The following is a 25,623-nucleotide window of genomic DNA, read 5'->3' on the forward strand; positions in this document are numbered from 1 at the left end:
CCTTCAGAAAAGGACTTAATGTCCTCATGGTGAGATATAACAATTTTTTAAAAATTTTCTTTTATGGAAATATTTTTTGATCATTTTTTTAGTCATTTAGTGGCAATGAGCAATGTAAAATAAAATTCTTTCGGCTTCCTACTGAGACAGGCTTGAGGAGTAGCTGGGAACCGGTGGAGGGAAAGGGACAGTGATAGTGGAATTAGTGTTGGAATGTTGAATACCTGCAAGAAATCATCATGGGTACCTTTTTAAGTCACAGTCTTTAAATAAAGTGGGAAAAAGGTAAAAGCACACATGAGGGCTGTATAGAGCGGAGGTCATAGGGCCTTTTAAGTAGCCAATTCTGATTCAGTCTCTGGCATCATATATAGTCCACTAAATATTGGCAGGAATGATCTGATCCTGGGCACAGCTGAGTGTGGCCCCCAAAATAAAGTCTTTAGTTTCTAACTTTCTTTTAAGTCACAAATGATATTGCTTACTACTTATGTAGAGAATGAGTAGTAGTATGACTATCATGTTGGGAAGTAAAATTTTACTGGGTAGGATGTGATTTTTTTACATCTACTTTGAAATAATTCACAGTATCACTGTATCAATGGCATTCTGTTGTTCATCATTTACTCGAACAGGCGGCAGTCATGTCTCCATTCATCCCAGCCCTGAGATTTTAGCAGCCTCTTCTTACTCGTCTTTCCCAACATGACTGTATTGGAGGCTCTTTAAGGGTCAGGGAATGAGACCTGTTATTGTTACTGTTTTTGACATACTGAATACGCCACGGTGAGCTTGCCAGGCTCTGCCGTTAGGGTGGGATACTCTCGGTGGCTTGCTGGGCTCTCTGTATATATATATATATATATATGCACACACATTTATATATAAATATACATATACATTTCCCTCTATGATTTGTTTCCTAGTTCCTGAATCCCATCAAATATGGTGTGCTAATTATGGAAAATGGGTGGAGAGTGTGTTCAGAAATATGTTCACTCTTATGTAAGGCTCGACCCAAACATGTGGAAAGCTGCCTGGAGCATGGCAGCGATTCGGTAGTGGAGGTCGGCTGCCAAGGCTGGGTTTCTTGGGGCAGGGAGGGCTCCCGCCTGTCCCCCTCTGGAGCACCCCAAGTGAAAACAGCCTGACGTGGAGTCCGGTGGCATGGTTATGGGGGCCTCAGTTTATGCTCCCTTCTGGGAGAAGCAGCTGTGAGTTCTGGTTTTTCTTCACATTGCATAAATCTTTCACCTTTTTGAAATAACTATATTAGTTAAATATTTAAAGATTACAGCCTTACATAAGAGAATCATGAATGGTGCATAAAATATATAGCTTCAATATTTTCACTCCCACCAGCCTCCAAAATATAATTAAATGTGTAAAAATGTGCTAATTAACCTTACTGGGGTAAACATTTTGTAGTAAATATGCATTTCAAATCATAAATTACACACTTTAAACTTAGATAATAGGCAGAAACTAGCATGGGAAGAAGATCCCCCTTTAGCCAGCAGCCAGCAAATCCCCCCTTCCATATTTCATTAGATCCACATCTCGGTATATTATAATGATTTCTTATCAGGGCAGTCTGGTTATCCCAACTATACTAGGCCAATAATCCATTAGCCTTTATTCCAATCAATGTAATCTAAAAACTCACAAAAATATCAGTGAGTGCAAGAAACAATACAACCCAAATCTAAAAATTATAGTAAGCTCGGGACAAGAACACATTCCCCGAATCAATGCAAGAGGCTCCACACAAATTATACAGGAACACCAAAGAGGAAGGGAATGTTCTTGAAATGAAAAGAAGAGACCACTTTCTACCGTAGTCCCCCCAGACTCCTCCCTAGCAGTGAGGGGAGGGGTGCTGAAAATGTACCACCTCCAGATCATCACAGGCACAATGGGGAAAGAGTGCAACCCCGCCAACACCACCACCACCCCCACCCCCACCACCACCCCCACCACCACCACCACACACACACACACACACACACACACACACACACACACATCCCGGAGTGAATGAAGATAGGAGCCCTGAGGTCCCGACAAAGAATACCCATATACATAATCTCTCTGATAAAGAATTTAGAGGAAATGGTGAGGATGTTTAATAAGCTCAAAGAAACAATGGAACAGACATCCAATAAAATACAGGAGGGTCTGAGAGAAATAGCAGAATGGACCTCCAACAAAATACAGGAGGAAATGAGAGCAGAAATAAGAAAACTACAAATAGAAATGTCATTAATAAAAAAAATCAGTAGAAGAAATGAAAAACTCAATGGGTACCCTCAACAGTAGAGTAACAACTGAAAACAGAATCAGTGAGCTTGAGGATAAGATGCAAAAAACTTCCAGGCAACAGCAAAATATGGAGAAAGACCTCAAAATAATTCAAGGGCAGGCAAGAGAACTATGGATGAATTCAAAAGGCACAACATAAGAATCATCAGAGTTCCATAGAGACAGGGAAGAGACCCCAGTGAGATAGCAACAGCTAAAGACATCATGGCTGAAAAATTCCTGGAGCTGGAGAATGCAGACATCCATATCTAAGAAGCCTGAAGGGCACTAGTTAAAAGAGACTCTAATAAAATAAGACTCAAAGTATTTCCTAAAAATTTAGAGCAGAAATTAACAACCTGGAAATCCCCCCAAAATCCAAAAGATCAATAAAACCAAGAGGTGATTCTTTGAAAAAATAAACAAGATTAATAAACCACTAGCAAGACTCACAAAGAAAGACATAACCCTAATAAACTGAATCAGAATGAAAGGGAATCACAACAAAAACCACAGGAATCCAAAGGATCATCAGAATCTACGTGCCATGCAACAATGGAACCTTGAAGAAATGGATAAATTTCTGGACTCCTATCACCTCCCAAGAATGAACCAAAAAGATCTGGAATGCCTGAACAGACCTGTCTCTATAAAGGAAATTGAAATGGTAATCAAAACTTTTTACAAAAACAAAAGTCTTGGCCCATATGAAGTTACTAGTTAATTCTACCACACCTTTAAAGAGGACCTATTACCAATCCTTTTCAAGCTTTACCATGAAACTGAAGAAACAGAAACACTTCCAAATAATTTCTATGAGGCAAATATCACCTTAATACCCAAATGGACAGAGAAGACACAAAAAGAGAGAATAACAGAGAAATATCCTGATGAAAACAGGTGTGAAGATCCTCAAAAAATTACTAGCAACTAGATCTAACAACTCATCAAAAAGATCATATACCATAATCAAGTAGGATTCACCCTGGTGATGCTAGGATAGTTTAACATTCATAAGGCAGTCAACATAATACACAATATCAATAAAAAATTAAAACTATATGATCATATCAATAGATGCAGAGAAATTATTTAATATCCAGCCCACATTCATGATAAAAACTCTTAACAAAATGGTAGTCCAAGGAACATTCCTCAATATAGTGAAAGTCTTCTATCATAAACCCATAGCAAGCATTATTCTCAATGAAAAAAAAACTAAAGTCTTTTTAAGATCAGGCACAAGACAAGTTTTCCCACTCTTGCCAGCCCTATTCAATATGGTACCAGAAGTACCTGCCATAGAAGTTAGGCAAGAAAAAGATATCAAAAGGCATCCAGGTAGAAAAGGAGTTTTAACTATTTGAAGATGACATAATACCAAAAAAATCCTAAAGACTACAGAAAAACTCTTTGAAACAATATATTTGTATAGCAAAGTGGCCAGTTACCATTAACACCCCTAAAATCCATGGTTTTTCTATATAGAAATTATGAAAGAGAAGAAAGAGATATTTTAAAAAAAACAATCCATTCCACAATTGTGCCTCAGAGAAACAAGCACCTCAGAATCAGCTTAAAGAGGTGAAGGCATAGTGCAAAGAATTACTACAAAATACTATTAAAGGAGATAAAAGAGGACATGAGGAAATGGAGACATATTTTCTGTTCATGGATTGGGAGATTAAAATTGTCAAAATGGCAATAAGCATAATATTGATTTAATGCAGTTCCTATAAGGATACCAAGGGCATTTTTCAAAGAAAAGGATCTGACACTTCTGAAATTCATATGGAACAGCTAACCTCCATGAATAGGTAAAGCAATTCAGGAGAAAAAGAAGATGGGAGGCATCACCTTCCACGACTTCAGACTGTACTGCAAAGAGGTAGCAATTAAAACAGCATGGTATTGGAATAAAGACAAGACCTGCAGACCAATGGAATAGACTTGAATATCTTGACACAGATCCTCAAATATATGACTGTTTAATCTTTGATAAGTGAACAAATAACTTGAAGTTGAGCAAGGAGGTGAAGCAGTTCTGAGAAAATTGTACAGTTATGTGCAAAAACCAAAAATGAATTCAGACCTCTTTCTAATACAGTGCACAAAAGTTAGATCAGAATGTATTAAAGACCTCTGTATCAAACCTGTATTCATAAGGTTCATGGAGGAAAACATAGACAAACTTCCATACACTGAAGCTTAAAGGTATCTTCAAAGATGAAATACCACTGACTAGGCAAGCGGGACTATATTCAACAAATTAGCTTCTGCATCTCAAAAGAAACAGTGACCAAGATACAAAGACAGCCCGCAGATTGGGAAATATTTACCCAATACCCAATACCCATCTGATAAGGGGTTATTGTCCAAGATTACTGGATTTTACAAGATTACTAAATTACTAATCACTGTATCACTGTATCACTGTCATCCTGTTGTTCATCGATTTCCTTGAGCAGGCACCAGTAACATCTCCATTCATCCTAGCCCTGAGATTTTAGCAAGTGCCACATTGGAGGCTCTTACAGGGTCAGGAGAATGAGACCCATCATTGTTAATGGGTTTTGGCATATTGAATATGCCACGGGGAGCTTCCCAGACTCTACCATATGGGCAGGATACTCTTGGTAGCCTGTTGGGTTCTCTGAGAGTGAGAATTAGACAATAAAAGGTCACACTTCTGGGAGCTTGGTTTTATAGTCTTTGTTTCCTGGCTGTTGATGGAATTACACGGTGCTGGGGACAGTTGGTGGGATACCCAGATTCCCTGAGAATAAGTTGGTGGGCCCAATTGCACGGGTACTGCCTAGCTATTGGAAGATGGGGGATCTGGGTTACTAAAATTACTACTATATTACTTATATAAGGCACTGGTAGAACTTAACAAGAAAAAAAAAACACCCAACCAATCTAAAAATGGGGGGAAGAAATGAATAGAAACTTCCTCAAAAAGAAATACAAATGGCCAAAAGGCACACGAAAAATGCTTTACATCACTAATCATAAGGGATATACAAATCAATAACAATGAGTTTTCATCTCACATTACAGAGACTGGCACACATTACAAAGAACAAGAACTACCAATGCTGGCATGGATATAGCGAGAGAGGAGCTTTCATTCGCTGTTGGTGGGAATGCCAAGTAGTCCAGTATTTTTGTAACCAATAGGGGCATTTCTCAAAAATCTAGAAATTGAGCTTCATATGACCCAACAATAGCACTTCAGGAAATAAACTCTTGGGGCCAAAAAACACACAACAGAAGTGCCATCTGCATGTCAATGTTCATTGCAGCACTATTCACAGTAGCCATAATCTTTAAACAACCCTGGTGCCTGATAACAAATGACTGGTTAAAGAAACTGTGGTAGTTCTATACAGTGGAAAACTATGCAGCTGTTAGGAAAAAATGAAGTCATGGAATTTGCTTATAAATGAATGGACATGGAGTATATCATGCTGAATGAAATTAGCCATAAAAAGATGGATATACAGAGAATGATAGCACCCATTTGTAGAATATAAAACGCATAGTATGAACCCCAAGAGACTTGTTCCAGAATTGGAAGGAATTCTGTGATAACAATATTGGACAGATAAAGGCAAGATAAAACAATCTTATATTTACCACCACAATAATACAATCATACACATCACCCTCAATATAGGCTCTTTGTATTGTTCAGGGCATGCTTGAACCAGTACTACTTGAACGTTGGAAATTAAATCTGCAGGTCCAGAAAATTACTAATTTTCCCAACTAAAAGACTTTGTTATTTTCACCCTTCCTCTACAATTATTTAGAATGGCCTAAACTTTTAAAAGTTATAAAGTTTTCACATGGGGTGAATAAAAGAAACCATATTGGCAAGGCTGGAGCTTAAAGTTCTGAGATGCTGGCATATGGAACAGGCAACATTACTCATCCGCAGTCATGTGTGTCTGTGTATGTGAAAGTTCACACATAAACGAACCAAATATGCTTAAATGTTACTGAAAGCTCATAGAAAAATTGTAACACACGAAAAAGCACTTAAATGTTATAGAAAGTTCAAAGAGCTTCTAAGATTTCCAAGACTAAGTTTGTATTATATGAATTATCTAATATACATATAAATTAAGAGAAATTAATACAAAAATAATCTTTGCATCAATTTTTCCGTAATTAATGTCTGATATTGATTGAAACATACTCCTCCAGATTCATATGTTGAAGCTCTAACCCCCATGTGAATGTATTTTAATATAAGGTTTTTAGGAGAAATAGCTAAATGAAGTCACAAAGCATCCTAAGATGAAAATGTTGGTGACCTTATAAGAAGAGGGAGAAAGGAAAATACCTTTTTTCTTTTCTATCTTCATTTTGCCTTTCTTTCCTCCTTTTCTTCTTTATCCTCTTCTTCTTCCTCTTCCTTTTCATCTGTCTATTTGCCCAATCCCATTTCATTCACTTCCCTCCACACAATGTTCATTCTCTGGGAAAAGTATTGAGTACATTTTCTTAGCCACATGGTCAATAGTTATCAACAGCTTCTTATAAAGGAGTTGAACATGAAGGAAGAGAACTGTAGGTAAAAACTTCTTCTCCTATCCATAGTTCTTAGAGAACAAGAGTCATCTTCTCTTACAAAGATTTCTTTACACCAGATGTCATGTCGGTGCTGCATAAAATAGTGTGAGCTTTAATGACTTCACTGCCATTTCTGTAGTAGACCAAAATTGAGTTGAATCACTTAATAAGAATAGATGTTTCTTTTCACCACCATTTACTTTGTCAAAAAACCTCTACATGGGAGCTCGATTTCTAATTCTTTGAGAATCGTCCATACTGTTTTCCAGAAGGGCTGAACCAATCGGCATTCCCACCAGCAGGGAAGGAGGGTCCCTTTCTCACCATATCTGCGCCAGCAATACCACTCCTGGGAATATATGCCAGAGAGGCAAAAAAGTATAGTCGAAGTGACATCTACACTTGTTTGTTCATTGCAGCACTCTTTACAATAGCCAGAACCTGGAAAAAACCTGAGTGCCCGAGAACAGATGACTGGTTAAAGAAACTTTGGTACATCTACACAATGGAGTACTATGTAGCTGTTAGAAAAAATAAAGTCATGAAATTTACATACAAGTGGTACTACATGGAAAGTATCATGTTTAAGCAAAATGAGTCAGAAAGAGAGGGATAGACAGAGAAAGATTGCATTCATCTGGGGAACACAAAGTAACAAAATAGGAGATACCCAAGAGTGGCCGAGATTAGTACCAGGAGTTTTGCTCCAGTTTTGCTTGGAGGCCAGCCACACATGCTAGGGGAAAAGGCAGCTCAGATAGAAAAGGGAGCACCAAATAAAGGGTGTTGGGAGGATCCTCCCAGGATGGGAGAAGTATGCTCAAAGTAGACTATAGACCAAACATGAGCCACTCGATGCCTCTCTTGCGACTACAGAACCCAAAAGGAGAGAGAGAGAACAAAAGGGAATGTCCTGCCACAGAGGCATGGTGTGATGGGGGGGGGGGTTGGGGTGGGAGGGATGCTGGGAGCATTGGAGGTGGGGAATGGGCACTGGTGTAGGGATGGGTACTTGATCATTGTATAACTGAAACCCAAGCACAAAAATTTGTAAGTCTACAACTGTACCTCATGGTGTTTAATAAAAGTTTTTTTTTTAAAAAAATCCCATCTGATTCCCTAGTCACCCATCTTTTAAGAGTAATTTCATTTTCAATGCAGGTCTAAGTATAGAAAGGAAAATATAATAGCAAATCCAACACAGGCAGTAAAACTTGATTTATAGTTATACTTCACTGATATTTGACTTTTGTTCTTCCATGTAGTGATCTTAAGTAGAGTTCAGACTTTTCGTTTGTACCCCATGACTCCAAAGTGGGCTTGGACTATAGTAAATCCACAAAGTCAACTTTTCAGTGAGTTAGTAGACAGATAAGTGACTTTTCTTAATGTCATCACTCTATTTCACATATGCTAGCTACCTTTATTATTATTTAAATATATAGATACAAAAACATTTTTGCACATATTTGTGTGGGTTACTTAACTGGATTGAGACAAATTAGAAGATGAGATGTTTGCTTACATTCAGTATAAAGAAGAGAAACTTGGGTGCCAGGACATTCTGATTAAATACCAGGATATGAATAAATGACTGTGTGTGTAATAGGAGACTTGCATCATCAAAGAAAATACTGTCCAGAGTGAGAGAGAGAGAGAAAGAAGAGAGAGAAGGAAAGAGAGAAGGAGAGAGAGAAGTGGAGAGAGAAGAAGAAGAAGAAGAAGAAGAAGAAGAAGAAGAAGAAGAAGAAGAAGAAGAAGGAGAAGGAGAAGGAGAAGGAGAAGGAGAAGGAGAAGGAGAAGGAGAAGGAGAAGGAGAAGGAGAAGGAGAAGGAGGAGAAGGAGAAGGAGAAAAAGAAGAAGAAAAGAAGAAGAAGAAGAAGAAGAAGAAGAAGAAGAAGAAGAAGAAGAAGAAGAAGAAAAGAAGAAGGAGAAGAAGAAGAAGAAGAAGAAGAAGAAGAAAAGAAGAAGAAAAGAAGAAGAAGGATAGAGAGAGAGACAGGAGTGTCTGCCACAGAAGCAGGTAACTCGGGGTATTGATGGTAAGAGATATACACTATTGAAGGAAAGGGCATTGGAGCATTTGTAACTATGTTGCAGTGATTTAATAAAAATTTATTCTTGAAACGAAAATATTGTCCTAGTTAAGAGGTATAAGACACTTCACACTACAAGACACTTCCTACCTATTCATGCCTCTTGGAGAGCCCGTAAAACTATGGAGAGTATCCCACCCACATGGGCAGAGCCTGGCAAGCTCCCCGTGGTGTATTTGATATGCCAAATACAAATACAGTAACAAAGGTAGATCTCATTCCCCTGACCCTGAAAGAGCCTCCAATCGTTGGGAAAAGACGAGTAAGAAGAGGCTGCTAAAATCTCAGTGTAGGGAGGAATAGAGACATTACTGGTGCCCACTCGGATAATTTGGTGTTCAATGGAATGACATGATACAGTAATAAGAGGTCTAAAACAAGAAAAATTAAACGTAGAAAACAAGGTGATACAGGCTCGAAGATAATGTCAGTTACTTCATAATGATATTAGAGGCCAATTCTTCTTTACTGGAGGCAGAAAGGGTACACCCGGCTGCACTCGAGGCTGATTCCTGGCTCTGTGCTTGGGGATTACTCCTAGCTGTGCTCAGGGAACCTTATGTGGTACTTGGCATAAAACTGTGGTCGGTTATGTCCAAAGCAAGTGCCTTAATCCCTCTGTTATCACTCAGTCCCTAAAAAAAATTCAACTCTAAGTAAAGGTAAAGGTAAAAGGTAAAGGCCCTCCCGTTGATCGTCGATTTGCTCGAGCGGGCCCAGTAACGTCTCCATTGGAGACTTTGTTGTTACTGTGTCTGGCATATCGAATACTCTCGGTAGCTTGCCGGGCTCTCCGAGAGGGGTGGAGGAATCGAACTTGGGTCGGCCATGTTGGCCGCTTATAAGGCGAACACCCTACCGCTGTGCTATCGTCAAGTGTGTAACCCTAAGTAATTAGTGTATTATTTTTCTGTATTTTCTAATGTTTTCACTTCTTTAATTTTCTACCCCCATACCACATGCTTTTAATCTTCCAGAAGCAAATACTCTTTTTTAAATATTCCTTTCTGGGGCTGAAGAGATAGTACACTGGGTAGGGTACTTGCTTTGCCTGTGGTCAACCCTGGTTGGATTCCCAGCATCCCATATAGTCCCCTAAGCCTGCAAAGAGTGATCCTTGAGAGAAAAGCCAAGAGTAATTTCTGAACACCACAGGATATGACCCCAAAGAAATTTTTATTTGAAATCTGTTTGTCTTTGAACAAATTCTCTTATGTGACTCTAATGTGACTTACTTCTACCAACAAACTTTTGACTTGTACTTTGTCTTTTCTAATCACTGGGGATTTTTTTCTATTCACTCTTCTATTTTTCTCTCTCTCTGTTATAATAGTTCCTCAAGATTAATTAATTTGGGACCAGCGATAGTACAGAAAAGTGGGTATGTTTTCAACCTGATCTCAGCCAGGAGTTAGCTCAAGCTGAGTCCAAGCCCTATGGTAAATCTTGAGTATTGTCCAACATGACCCCAAAACAAAGACTTGACACCTCTTTCTAATTACATTTTGGCCCCACTGTTCCAATCTTGAGGTAAGTTTTGTTATTCCTTGTCCGTAGTATTCAAATAAGAAATCAATAGCACCCATTCACTCAAGAAGATTTAGTTAATGAAATTGACAAATGATCCCCAAGATGCAAAGGATGAATGACATATAATTGATCTGTAGTTTTATTAATTTTACAAAATCAATTGATTTTTTTAAAAAATATGTTTTAACTGATCATTATCTACAAAAAGCGAGGGGAAAAGTGATTAGTCATCTACTTTAAAAGGTCAACAGTGCATTGTAATTTTTAACTCTATCAACTGAAGACTTCAAAAAGATTAAGAGTTTTGGAAATCAAGCCAAATTCAAGAGCAAAACAGTTTTCCAAAGTACACCACACAGAAGATGGAACAAAATATTCTAGCACTTTTATTACAACCTCTCCTTACTGTTGAAGGAAAAGATAATATTTGACCAACGAAACTCAAGAGGGCAAGCTCATATTAGGATGACTGGTTAATAGAAGTTAACATCACTCCTTTAATGTCAAATTTTACACTCAGACATTTAAGTGCTGGATTAAGGGGAGGAATTGAAAGAACTTGAAAAGGTGTTAACTTCATCTTGTGCCATGAAAGAAGAGATGTTTAATTAAACCACTGGTAGTTCTTGGGTGGCTTTCAGTTTAGTTTTATACTTTTGAGATGAAAGGGTATGTGCAAAATTATGTACAAAGTACCTTTCAGAAACTTTGGAAAGGTCAAGGAGAAAATAGCTAGATTTCAAAAGCTGAACTTTTCAAGGTTTTTCTCTGATTTTTCTAAAACAAGATAGCCTCCTCCTCCTCCTCTTAATAGTTCTTCAAGGCCTTTTTGGTAGCCAAAATCTTTGTTCTTTTTTTTTTAAGCAGCTTTGTAACAGAAGAACTAAAAATTAATTATGGCTATGGAACTTTTTACACAGAAGAGTTTAAAAAGCACAGACGTAAAGAAGGGAAAAAGATGAGGGCCCATTTATCTTATATTGACAGGACTAGCTTCAAACGATGACCTTGAATCATAATCATCCTAATGAGCTCAAAATATTTCACTTTAACAAGTGAAACTATAATCAAATCAGTTTCTGAAAGCTCCACTAATGAGCATTTCCTTTGATGAAAACATGGTTAACTGTCTTAGTCTGCAGGAGGTGCGTGACAGTAAGGGCCCAGCTCCTGACAACTCATTAGCTGACCTGCGGAGAGAGTAATTTGAATGCTTTTGATAAAAATTTCAAGGCTTTTTTTAACTTAAATTACAATTTATGCACTTTTATAAATAGTATAATTTTACTAAGTTAGGAAAACTAGTGGGAAGACTTCAAAGCGATGGAATAAACTTTGTTTACCACGTTTTGTCTCCTGTAGCCCCAGAAGTTGGAAGGGGAAATATGTTTAATTAACATTTGCTAATTTGGGATCAATCCGTATATTGTATTTTAATAGACGGTTTCTTTTAATAGGCCAGGGAGGATGTTAAGTGGACTTCATGGAGCTACATTTTATGAGTTCGTGTAGAAAATTAGAAGTCACTGTGATTTACTCTGGGTCTAAAGAATGTGTTTTGAAACTACTTTGACAACAACAACCCCAGAGACACTCGATATACATAAAAGAATAGAATCAAAGTGAAATAGAAGAAAAATGCATGGAAAATGTGGTTGATTTTTATTTCTCTTCAAAAAGTCTTCTCAATTAGAACTGTTCATTAATTTAACTACTTTATTCTATTCCACATCAAGATATGTCTCTGCTATTCTCTTCTCGTTCACCTTCCTCTTTAAACTTGCTGTGAAAGCAACATATAAAACTCTAATAGTTCAACTGTCTGAAGTATCACTGAAAGATAAATTTTAGTTGCGACCAAGGGCTAGTTTCTTGTCTCACTTCTGTCCCACGTGAAGTTTCCCTTTGCTTTTGAGACATTGTCTACTTTTGATTTGTAATATTTTTCTTTCTGTGTTCTATAAGGCAAATCCGTGAGATGGTTTATGATGCAGGCACATAAAAAAACCACTCTTAACTTGTCAAGACTAATGTAAAGGTAAAGGCCCTCCCGTTGTTCATCGATTTGCTCAAGCGGGCCCAGTAACGTCTCCATTGGAGACTTTGTTGTTACTGTGTCTGGCATATGGAATACGTCGCGGCGAGCTTGCCAGGCTCTGCCGTGCGGGCGAGATACTCTAGGTAGCTTGCCGGGCTCTCCGAGAGGGAAGACTAATGTAAATAGAACAATATATATGAAATAAGGTGTCCTTAAATAGAGACACAAATAAAAAGGATATGCTGATCAGTTGATATAAGCAGTTGTTATAACCAGAGTTTCACAAGAAACTAAATCCTGTATTTTCTCTATGAGCTTGGTGCAATGTTTTGAATTGGGTATTTATAATGACCTTATAGAACTGAATAACTGACCGTATTCTCTCTCTCTCTCTCCCGCTCACCTTTATGCCCTCTCTCCTTCTTGCATATGGTCTATCATCTTTACTACCTTGACTTAAAAAATTTTTTTCAATAATTTGAAAAAGTTACAAGACACAGGCGAGGCATTAAAAATAAATATTTTGACTGCCTGTCTCAAAATTATTCTTTGCTATTCCACTTATTCTTTGCTGTTCCATGTATCTTTTGTTTTTGTACAACACCTGGAGGTATTAGAGGCTTATACCTTTCTCTGTGCTCAGAGATCACTCATAGAGGGACTCAGAGCACATTATGGGGTGAAGAGATTCAAACCAGGTCAGTTACATGGTAAGCAAGTGTCCTCCCTGCTGCACTATCCTCCAAGCTCCTCCAAGTAGTTTTGTAAGTTGTACACACATTAAAATATTTATTTTGATTCCAGTAAGCATATGTAAATATAATACAATCTTCATTATTTACAGTAATTCAGTTCTATAAGGTCACTATAAATACCCAATTCAGTGCATTGCACCATGCTCATAGAGAAAATGCAGGATTAGTTTCTTGTGAAACTCTGGTGATAACAACTGGTCATATCAACTGATCAGCATATCACCTTTTTTATTTGTGTCTCTATTTAAGGACACCTTATTTCATATACATTGCTGTTCTATTTACATTGAGCTCATGTAAAAGGAAAATTATTATGACTCATTAAGATGGTAAAAAAAAAGCCATTATTGGCCATCTTACAGCATACAGCAACAAAGAAGAAAACCGGCTGGAGGGCCCCACAGCTCCTGAAGAATACTCCAGGTCCCGAACAGAGTCAATATCACCAGGAGGTCCCAGATGGGGTAAGTGCTGCATCCCGCCTTCTCCAGATGGAACCCTGATGATCATGAGCCTGCAAGAGGGCACCAGGACTTTCTTTCCAAACCTCCTTATATACAAAGTGATCAATGGAAAGTAAATCATCCAACTTTTCTACCTGAAAATCAGACTTAACTCTTTTGCAAACCACAACAACCAAAAGGAGAGAGAGAACAGAGGGGGATGCCCTGCCACAGTGGCAGGGTGGGATGAGGGGGATGGGGGGTGGGAGGGATACTGGGATCCGTGGTGGTGGGAAATGGGCACTGACGGAGGGATGGGTATTCGAAATAAATAAATAAATAGAAAATAATCGTCAAAAAAGCCATTATTTTGGTATTATATATGGCAGCATAATAAGGAAGTTATCTAACTATGATAGTATAATAGGGAAGGTATCCAACTCATCTCTGAATACATTATGGAAAAATGACTGGTTCATGAGGCAGTCAGTGGACAGAAAATTACTATGAGTGAATATAAAGGGTAAGGATGTTTATACCAAATTCCTCTAACACGATTCTGTCTGAAGACAGGCCAAAGATATATATATATCACGAATCACGAATCACGACCATCCTGTTATTCGTCGATTGCCTCGAGCAGGCCCCAGTAACGTCTCCTTCATCCTAGCCCTGAGATTATATTCAAGGCTCTTTAGGAGAATGAGACCCATCATTGTTACTGGTATTTGGCATATTGGGTATGCCACGGGGAGTTTGCCAGACTCTGTCTTGTGGGCAGACTACATTCGGTAGCCTGCCAGGTTGTCCAAAATAGGAATGAGATAATAAGATGTCATAATAAGATGTCGCGAAGCCACGAATGCGCGGGGCCAGTTGGTAGGTGTGACCCCCGCCTACTGGAATTTGGAAGATCTGGGTGGAGGATGCTCAGCCCCGATCCGAGTAGGCTTGGAGATCTCGGCCACAGGTCCCGCTTGCCTTTGTTCCTCTGCCAGTACCTTCAGGGGTGCGGAGAGTGGTCTCAGCATGGTGGTGGCTGGTCCTGGAGGTCTTCAGCTGCTGGAGCCCTGGTCAGGTTGGGGAGGAAAGCTCAACCTGCTCCCCTCCAAGGGGCCCCGACAAGGACAGCCAGGCGCGGGGGCAGGAGACTCTCTCTCTCTCTCTCTCTCTCTCTCTCTCTCTCTCTCTATATATATATATATATATATATATAAAATGAGTGAGGGATAAAGAATCTGAACAACTTTCATCGTGGAGGGAATTTTCCTTAAATTAACTTCTTATGGGTCCGCTGAGCCTGGAGTCCAAGGTCTCAGAGAGTTCCGCTTATCTTATTCTGTGGGTCTTCAGTCGTGCGTGGGTCTCGGCCGGAGCTGCCACGCGGGTCCTGAAAGCGTCCTGGAGTGTGGCAACGGCTGGGTAGTGGAAGTAGTGTCGAGAGTGGAAGTCTGCCAGTGGGGTATTTATCTGGGTAGGGTGGGTCTCCTGTGCACAATTCGATCCCTGGGTGGTTGATGGAAGCAGACAGGGCAGGGTAGGGTGGGGCTCCTGATAGAATCCCTTTGTCACCTGTGGTGGTGGGAGCAAGCAGAGAAGCTCTGTCCCTGAGTCCGCCGAGCCTGGAGTCCAAGGTCTCAGAGAGTTCCACTTATCTTGTTCTGTGGGTCTTCAGTCGTGCGTGGGTCTGGGCCGGAGCTGCCATACGGGTCCGGAAAGCGTCCTGGAGTGTGGCGACGGCTGGGTAGTGGAAGTAGTGTCCATGTCCACTTGCCGACATACCAAATTCCACAGGAGGGATATGTCGTTCCCAACGTTCTCCCTTCCGAAATCCGACACGCCATTTCCTTGGTAAAGAAACAAACAGCACCCGGCCCAGACAAGGTCAGACCTGAACACCTGAAGAACCTGCCGTCAGTATTCATCAATACACTGGCTTGGCTCTTCACTCACTACCTGTCTGAATGCAAGGTTCCATCCCAGTGGAAAACCAGCAGGACCGTACTACTATTCAAGAAGGGAGACATCCATGATATTGGCAACTATCGCCCGATCTGCCTATTGTCTGTCATCTACAAGTTGTTCACTCGAGTCATCCTAAATAGGATTGGCAGAACACTAGATGAAGGACAACCATGCGAGCAAGCCGGGTTCCGCAAAGGATTCAGCACCATCGTCCATATCCACACGATAACCAAGCTCATTGAGGTTTCTCGGGAGTTCAAGATGCCGCTCTGTTTAACGTTCATTGATTTAAAGAAGGCCTTTGATTCTGTTGAGACGGAAGCGATCATTGAAGCCCTAGCCAATCAGGGCATTCAAGCCCAATACATCAGGATCCTCCGTGAGCTGTATTGCGGATTCACTACCAGGATCTCACCATTCTACAAAGAAGTGATCGTTGATGTCAAGAGAGGGGTGCGGCAGGGTGATACCATTTCACCGAAACTCTTCAGTGCCACCCTCGAGAACATCATGCGACGACTGGAATGGGAAGGAATGGGAGTGAAGATAGATGGTCGGCAATTACACCACCTCCACTTTGCTGATGACATTGTTCTAATAACACCAAACATCAGCCAAGTGGCACAAATACTGGCTGACTTTGACCGTGAGTGTGGAAAGGTAGGACTACAGCTGAATCTAACGAAGACAATGTTTATGAGAAACAGCCTTGTTCCTGACGCCCCATTCACTCTCAATGGAACGACCATCTCCGAATGCAACAGCTATGTGTACCTAGGTCGAGAGGTCAACATGACAAATGACCTGGCACCCGAGCTGCGCAGGAGGAAGAGAGCGGCTTGGAACACCTTCAAGAACGTCGAAGAAATAGCTAAGAGGACGAAGAACCTCCGGCTCCGGGCACATCTCTTTGATTCTACTGTTCTTCCTGCATTAACATATGCCTCAGAGACCTGGGCCCTATGCAAACAAGATGAGAATGCTATTCAGGTCTCCCAAAGAAGAATAGAAAGAGCTATGCTTGGAATATCACGTTTCACTTAAATGAGAGAAGGAATCCAGAGTTCTGACATCCATCGACGATCAAGGATCAGGGATGCTGTCTCATTTGCCAAGGTGTCGAAAATCAGATGGGCTGGTCACGTAATGAGATTTAAAGACGACCGTTGGACTAGAGCTGTTACTGATTGGATTCCACGGGATGTCAAGAGACCGCGTGGCCGCCCACCTACCAGATGGTCAGACTTCTTCGTCAAGATCATGAACGATCGGTTTGAGGCCCTTCATGTTCCCGGAGCGAACAGATGCCATTGGGCTACACTAGCACGCGACAGGGACAAATGGAGACGTTACTGGCGCCCGCTCGAGCAAATCGCCGACTAACGGGAAGTTAAGTGATTAAATGATTAACTTCTTATGACTCTTCAAGGCTAAACTGCACTGGAAAGGCTGAAAGCAGGATAAAAGATAAGGTAGCAGTCCCGATGAAAAGAGAACCCACAGGAACATTAAATCGAAGTTTTGTGAAGCAGACAATATTTCTCTGTCACCCATATTTTTTTCTTTATTTAAAAATCATGTCTACAGAGTTTTTCATAACAGAGTTGTTGCAGGCTTTTGATGGTTCATTACCAATCTCACCACCTGGGTGACCTCCCCTCTACCATTATTCCCATTTTTCCCAACCAACCCCCCCCCCCCCAAGCCGGCCCTTTTAGAAGGCACAAAGTAATTTGCTTTATATTGTTTGTTACAAATAAATGGCTAAAGGATTTATCAAAAATAGTTTAGTAAAAGAAAATTTGTAAAAATTGTTATGTCTCACCGTGGTAGTTTTGAGTCCTTGTCTGAGAATTTACTAAGCTAGTCATTGCTAGTTGAGCCTTCTGCGCTATTATTTTTGTTTGTTGAGTTTAGTTAGCTTCTATATTACTTTTCAATCCAACTTGGTTGGTTTCCTACTGGAATTTCACTACTGTAAAATTTGGAGAGACTGTGCAGCAGCAAACACCTTCCAGAAACTTCAAGATCTATAGAACTGGGATGAGTCTTCAAAGATTCTTAGCGAAACCGTGGTGTTCGGACACAGGTATGGTGGCAGTCATGGGACGTGGGTGTGGCTGCCAGGGCTTCATCAGGACAGCCTGGCCACTCCTTAGGGTGCACCAGAGTTTTCAGCTGAGAGACCCGTGTGTCCATGAATTTCAGCTACTTGGTCTGCTTCTTGGAGATTTAGTTTGTGACTCGGAAGAGCAGGGTTGGTGGGCATGTCAACGTGGTAGCAGTTATGGGAGGTCGATGTGGCTACCAGGCTTTATCACACTATTTTCTATTTTACCACCATTGCCTTCTCTCCCTTTATAATATTAGAGACCTCTTTGGATCTATATAACTGGATGCCATTTTAAATCAAAACATCACTAACAAAAATACACAAGAATGTGAAAAGTGTGCGACTAAATTGAACTCTAAAGGACATTTACTTAGAGTAGAATAGCTGAGACAAGAAGTCAAAGTACTTGGTTTCTACCTCAACTGTGAATGAATGAGGCAACTTGAATCTTTCACTTCTCTGCAAAAAAAAAAGAAAAAGACAATACGGTGAGCACTGACGCCCATGTGTGTGTATTTAAGAATAACAAACACATACTAGCTAGTAGAATAACCCACAAACACAGAATCTGTAAATAATAATTTTCTTTATACACATATGTGTATGTTGCCTCCAGATATATAGATGTCTAAATAATATTACTTTTTTTCATTCAAAATATTTAAGTTTTCAAACACAGAGCAAAATTTTCATTTAGGGGGAAGGTAAGGAAAGAATTAGGGGCATTAATTCTTGAAATGTCAGAAAATCCAATACAATTTAAATTAAGTAACTAAAATGCAATTACGAAAATCTAAGATAGTAGCATAATTACTACATAGTTGAGCTTAAAAATCCCTCGTTTAACAGTAAACAGAGCCTTCTGATATGAACAATTTTGGTTTTTTTCTGAGAAGCTCTTGACCAACAGCTCACATTTGGAAAAATGAAAATTAATAAATGACTTCAAGATAACCTGAAAATTTATTCTATCCAATGCAAAGCGGTAGGGCATTTGCCTTGCACGCAGACAACATGGCCGACCCGAGTTCGATTCCTCTACCCCTCTCAGAGAGCCTGGCAAGCTACCGAGAGTATCTCGCCCCCACGGCAGAGCCTGGCAAGCTCCCCGTGACGTATTCGATACGCCAAACACAGTAACAACAAAGTCTCCAATGGAGACGTTACTGGGCCCGCTCGAGCAAATCGACGATCAACGGGAGGGCCTTTACTTACTTTACTCATGCAAAGTCAATCACAAATTGTGATCATCTGAACTCCTGAGATGAGGTAGCATTCCAGAATTTGGGAGAGTATCTCTACCCATCTGCTTTCTTGGGTCATCTCTGAACATTTTTTTCCTTTACTCTCAGGAGTTACTTTTCTCTGCTAGCAATTCTTCTCTCAGTATCAGGTTTGATTGTAGCTGATACTTAATCTATTTACTAGTTGAAGACTAGGGATCCAAGTCACACAGAAATAGTTACCTCTTTCCAGTATTTCTTAGTTGTAGGGTCACCTGACCAAATACCTAGATACAAACATTGTTCCGGATGCTAATTGCAACCATTTCCTGACCATGATCCCCTTCCAAACTTGGTTCCTTTCCCAGGCCTACTGTTCTACCAGTTGCCACCTAGTCTCATGCCATAGTCCCCTGGGATTTCACTTGTGGGCACCTTGAAATACTCTGGAGGTCTATAAGGGAGGTCATATGCCTCTGAGTTAAGAATCTATGCTCTAGTCATTGTTTCCTTTGGGTATGGACATCGATGATCTGAGTGGGGCAATAGCCTTGAGTTCAATTAGTAAATGCTTTCTGCTTGTTGCCTTGAAGATGGTAGATTTCTAGGAGTCCTAAATAATGTGTTTTCTGAAAAGAGGGCCATAAGAGAAATAAGTTTCAGAACTCTGAATCTAGATTTTTTAAAACTCTTCCCAGTTAGTTGAATAAACTTCTTTCCTAAGTTTTTGTTTCATCTCACAGGATCAGATTAGTGTTGGCATCCCACGTATTTTCTGATTTACTCAATATGCCACTTCATTCACTCCTGCCTATTAAAACTTGAGACCCTACAGGGTCTCAAAGCAAAGTTATGAAAACTAGAAAAGTCACATCTCCCTCTTTCTTGACACAATGTGCCCTTGCATTAGAAAATTTTATGTTCTCCTTCTACAGGAAGGCTTTCCTCAACTCACTCTAAAACAAACAAACTGCCCTCCCGTTGTTCATCGATTTGCTCGAGCGGGCCCAGTAACGTCTCCATTGTGAGACTTCTTGTTACTGTGTTTGGCATATTGAATACTCTCGGTAGCTTTTCAGGCTCTCCAAGAGGGGCGAAGGAATCGAACCCAGCTCGGCCGGGCTGGCTGCGCGCAAGGCAAATGCCCTACCGCTGTGCTATCAAACTCACTCTAAAAGTGAGTGAAAATAGTTTTCCTGAAGGGAGAAGAAGATGATAGATTTCCCAATGATCCTCAGGTGACTTCTTTCAAAGATTTGCCCAAATCTGCCTATCATCTAGCCTACGGGAGAAATTCACTTCTATGGGTGTGGGTTTGACTCGGTGACAGAAGACATATCTTGCATGCAAGAGATTTGGCTTCTATCCCTGGTCCTGAGAAAATACAAAGAAAAGAAAGCCATTTTGATTTTGGTTTTGTGTGTATGGACCAATATGGGTATGAGGAGATTAGGCATTCCTTTCCCTTGTGCTTTGCATAATAAGCAAAGCCTCCAGGAATTCTTCAGCATGAGAATTGGGAACTCCAGTGCCTCCTTTGGAATATATGCTGTTTTATGCATACTTTGTAAAGCTTAACAGAATAAATTTCATGCTTTTCCTACACATTTATAATTAATCATACCTGATCATCTGCAGAAAAAAATTTATCCGATTGTTGTTTCTTTTATTTTGTTTTGGGGCCATATCTGGCAGTTCTAAGGACTTATTTCAGGTTCCATGATCTGGGATCACTCCTGGCAGGTTTAGAGGAACATATGGGTTGCCAGGGTTTGAGCCTGGGTCCACCATCTGCAAGGTAAGCAACCTACCTGTTGTACTATTTTCTACTGCTCTTAAAACTAGTTGATTGCTTACCATTCCTGGGAATATAACCCAGAGAGGCAAAAAAAGTATAGTAGAAATGACATCTGCACTTGTATTTTCATTGCAGCACTATTTAAAATAGCCAAAATCTGGAAAAAACCCGAGTGCCCAAAAAGAGATGACTGGTTAAAGGAACTTTGGTACATCTATACAATGGAATACTATGCAGCTGTTAGAAAAGATGAAGTCATGAAATTTGCATATAATTGGATCAACATGAAAAGTATCATGTTAAGTGAAAAGAGTCATAAAGAGAGGGACGGGCATAGAAATATTGCACTCATCTGTGGAATATAAAGTAAGAGAATGGAACACTAACACCCAAGAGTAGTAGAGATAAGGATAAGGAGGTCTGCTTCATGGCTTGAAAACTGGCCTCACATGCTGGCAGCTCAAATAGAGAAGGGGACACCATGTAAAGGATGTTGGGAGGACCAATTCGGGTTGAAAGATGTGTGCCAGAAGTAGACTACAGACCGAACACGATGGCCACTCAATACCTCTATTACAAACCACAACACCGAAAAGGAGAGAGAATAAAAGGGAATGCCCTGCTGCTGAGACATGATGGAGTGGTGAGGGAGGGAGTTGAGGTGGTGGGAGAAATGCTGGGAATTGGTGGGGTAAAATGGGCACTGATGGAGGGATGGTTAAACCATCATTGTATGACTGTAATACAAACACTAAAGTCTGTAAGTTTGTAACTGTACCTCGTGGTGAGTCAGTAATAAAAAAAGGGAAAAAATTATTAACTGAAAAAAGCTAGTTGATTCCAAATATAATAAATATTTAAAGTAGAATTGAATAGTTGACACACTGATATTACTATATATATGTATATATGTATACGTATATATTTTTTCTGTTTTATCAAGAAACCTGTGTATTATGAGAAGACATAATTGTTTTATTGCTGTTTTAAATTTTGTGATGGAATTTGCTGTGTAGGAAAAATACACTTGCATCTCTTGTATCACTTGTCATCCCATTGCTCATCGATTTGCTCGAGCAGGCACTAGTAACATCTCCATTCTTCCCTGTAGCTTGCTAGTGTAGCCCAGTGGCATCTGCTCACTCCAGAGACATGAAGAGTAACAAACCATTCCTTCAGGGTTATTTTTAAAATTTTATTGAATCATCATGAGATAGTTACAAGGTTTCATGTTTGGGTTACAATCACACAATGATCAAACACCCATCCCTCCACCAGTGCACATTTCCCACCACCAATATCCCTGGTATACGCCCCCTTTCCTATCCTCCCGCTGCCTCCATGGCAGACATGATTCCTCATAATTTCTCTCTACTTTTGGGCATTATGGTTTGCAATACAGACACTGAAAGGTTATCGTGTTTGGTCCTTTATCTACTTTCTGCATACATCTCCCATCCCTAAAGATTCCTCCAGCCATCTTTTTCTTAGTGATCCCTTCTCTATTCCAGCTGCCTTCTCCCCTTTGCTCATGAGACAGGATTCCAGCTATGGAGCAATCTATCTGTCCCATGTATCTACTATCCTTAGGTATCAGCCTCATGTTATGTCATTTTATACTCCGCAAATGAGTGCAGTCCTTCTATATCTGTTCCTCTCTTTCTGACCCACTTCACTTAGCATGATACTCTCCATGTCTATCCATTTATAAGCAAAGTTCATGACTTCATCTCTCCTGACAGCTGCATAGTATTCTATTGCGTAGACGTACCCAAGTTTCTTTAACCAGTCATCTAGGGCACTTGTGTTGTTTTCAGATTTTGGCTGTTGTGAATAGTGCTGCAGAGAACATATAGGTAGAAGATGTAATTTCTACTGTGCTTATTTGCATCGTCGGGACATATTCCCAGAAGTGTTATTTCATGGTCATATGGAAGCTCAATTTCTAGTTTTTGAAGGACTGTCCATATTTGTACAAGAAAAATCCTTCAACCCCATCAAAAATGGGGAGAAGAAATGAACAGAAGTTTCCTCCAAAAAGGAATACAAATGGCCAAAAGGCACATGAAAAAAGGCTCCACATCGCTAGCCATCAGGGAGATGCAAATCAAAACAACAATGAGATATCATCTCACACCACAGAGACTGGCACACAGTCAAAAGAACAAAAGCAACCAGTGCTGGTGTGAATATGGGGTAAAAGGGACATTCTTTCACTGTGGTGGGACTGTGAACCAGTCCAGCCCTTCTGGAAAATAATATGGACAGTCCTTCAGGGTTTTGACGAAGAAGTCTAACCATCTCATAGGTTGGTGGCCAGGTGTTCTTTTGATCTTCCGTGGAATTCAGTCAATAACTGCTCTTGTCCAGCAGTAGTCTCCAAATTGCATTACATGTCCAGCCATCTAATTTTTGATGTCTTGGCAAACGAGGCAGCATCCTTGATCCTCGATCATCGATGGAGATTGGAACACTGGATTCCTTCTCTCACTTGAGTAAAGCGTGATACTCCAAGCACAGTTCTTTCAATTCCTCTTTGGGACACCTGAATCACATTTTCATCCTGTTTTTATGGGGCCCAGGTTTCTGAGGCATATGTTATTGCAGGAAGAATGGTGAAGTTAAAAAGATGCGTTGAGAGTCAGAGGTTTTTTGTCCTCTTAACAACTTCTTCGATGCTCTTGAAGGCATTCCATACTGCTCTCTTCCTCCTGTGCAGTTCAGGTGCCAGGTTGTTTTTCATGTTGAGTTCTCGACACACGTACATAAAACTGCTGCATTTGGAGATGTCCGTTCTATTTTTTTTTATTAGTGAAACACCATGAGGTACAGTTGTAGATTTACAATTTTTTGTGCTTGGGTTTCGATTGTACAATGACCAGATACCCATCCCTCCACCAGTGCCCATTTTCCACCACCATGGATAATATCCCCCCCACCCCCATCCCCCCATTCCTCCCTGCCTCTGTGGCAGGGCAATCCCTTGTGTTCTCTCTCTCCTTTTGTGTGTTGTGGTCTGCAAAAGAGGCATTGAGTGGCAAACATGTTCAGTCCATAGTCTACTTTTGACATGCATCTCCCCTCCTGGGAGGATCCTCCAAACACCCTTTATTTGGTGCTCCCTTCTCTATCTGAGCTGCCCTTTCCCCTAGAATGTCCGGCTGGCCTCTAAGCTATGGAGTAATCCTCCTGGTGCTGATCTCAGCTATTCTTGGGTATTAATCTCATACTTTGTTACTTTATATCCCCCAGATGAATGCAATCTTTCTATGTCTATCCCTCTCTTTCTGACTCATTTCGCTTAGCATGATACTTTCCATATTGTACCACTTGTATGTAAATTTCATGACTTCATCTTTTCTAACAGCTACATAGTACTCCATTGTGTAGATGTACCAAAGTTTCTTTAACCAGTCATCTGTTCTTGGGCATTCAGGTTTCTTCCAGTTTCTGGCTATTGTAAAGAGTGCTGCAATGAACAAACAAGTGCAGATGTCACTTCGACTATACATTTTTGTCTCTCTGGGATATATTCCCAGGAGTGGTATTGCTGGGTCAAATGGGAGCTCAATTTCTAATTTTTTGAGAATTGTCCATACTGTTTTCCAGAAGGGCTGAACCAGTCGGCATTCCCACCAACAGTGAAGGAGTGTCCCTTTCTCACCACATCTGCGCCAGCATCGGTTGCTTTTGTTCTTTTGAATGTGGGCCAAACTCTGAGGTGTGAGATGGTATCTCATTGTGGTTTTGATCTGCATCTCCCTGATGATTAATGATGTAGAGCATTTTCTCATTTGCTTTTTTGCCATTCGGATTTCTTCTTTGAGAAACTTTCTGTTCACAAAATAACTGCATTCAGAGATGTCCGTTCTATTGAGAGTAAATGGAGCACCAGCAACTAGTTCGTTTCTCATGAACGTTGTTTTGGTGAGGTTCAGCTGCAGTCTGACCTTTCCACACTCACGGTCAAAGTTGGCCAGCATTTTTGCGGCTTGGTTAATGTTTGGTGTTATTAGAATGATGTCATCAGCAAAGCAGAGGTGGTGTAGTTGCCGACCGTCTATCTTCACACCCATTCCTTCCCATTCCGTTGTTGCATGATGTTCTCAAGGATGGCACTGAAGAGTTTCGGTGAAATGGTATCACCTGAACCCCTCTGTTTATGTCAATGATGAGGAAAAATACACACTATTGAAAAATTGACTTTCATGGTGTGTTTTCTAGAAATAGGCAGATAGTTGTTCTACTGAGAGGTTTATCTGTATTTAAATTATTTTTTTAGCCTAAAACATTTCCCAGCATTCACTGATGTTGCAAGTCATATTTTATAGTTTTCAATAAGCTCAATAGCATTATACAGGTTTCTTTTCTTTTCCTTCCTTCCTTTTTTGTAGGCGGGGGACATATCTAGGATGCTTGGGGCTTATTCTGGCTGTGTGTTCAGCCATCACTCCTGGTGGAATTTAGTCTACCTTATGTAATGCTGGGGAATGAACCCGGTAGGCAACGTGCAAGACAAAAGCTCTGAAGACTGCACAATTACTCAGCTTCTTGTTTGTAAGAGTTTAAAAAATCATTATAGAGTTGTCTGTATCTGGAAAAATGAACAGCGCAGGGTGGCAGCTGAGGGTCTTAGTCAGGCACTACCAAACATCTGCTCATGACCAAACTTTGACTACTGGGGCAATATTGGGAGCTGTCACAGCCCACAGAATGGGCTGCCATTCTTCCTGCTTTCCTGCTTCTAATGAGAGCAAGCCAAGAAGCTAAATCTCTCCCA

This window comes from Sorex fumeus, unplaced genomic scaffold, assembly GCF_029834395.1.
Source record: "Sorex fumeus unplaced genomic scaffold, SorFum_2.1 ptg000080l, whole genome shotgun sequence".
Classification (NCBI taxonomy): domain Eukaryota; kingdom Metazoa; phylum Chordata; class Mammalia; order Eulipotyphla; family Soricidae; genus Sorex; species Sorex fumeus.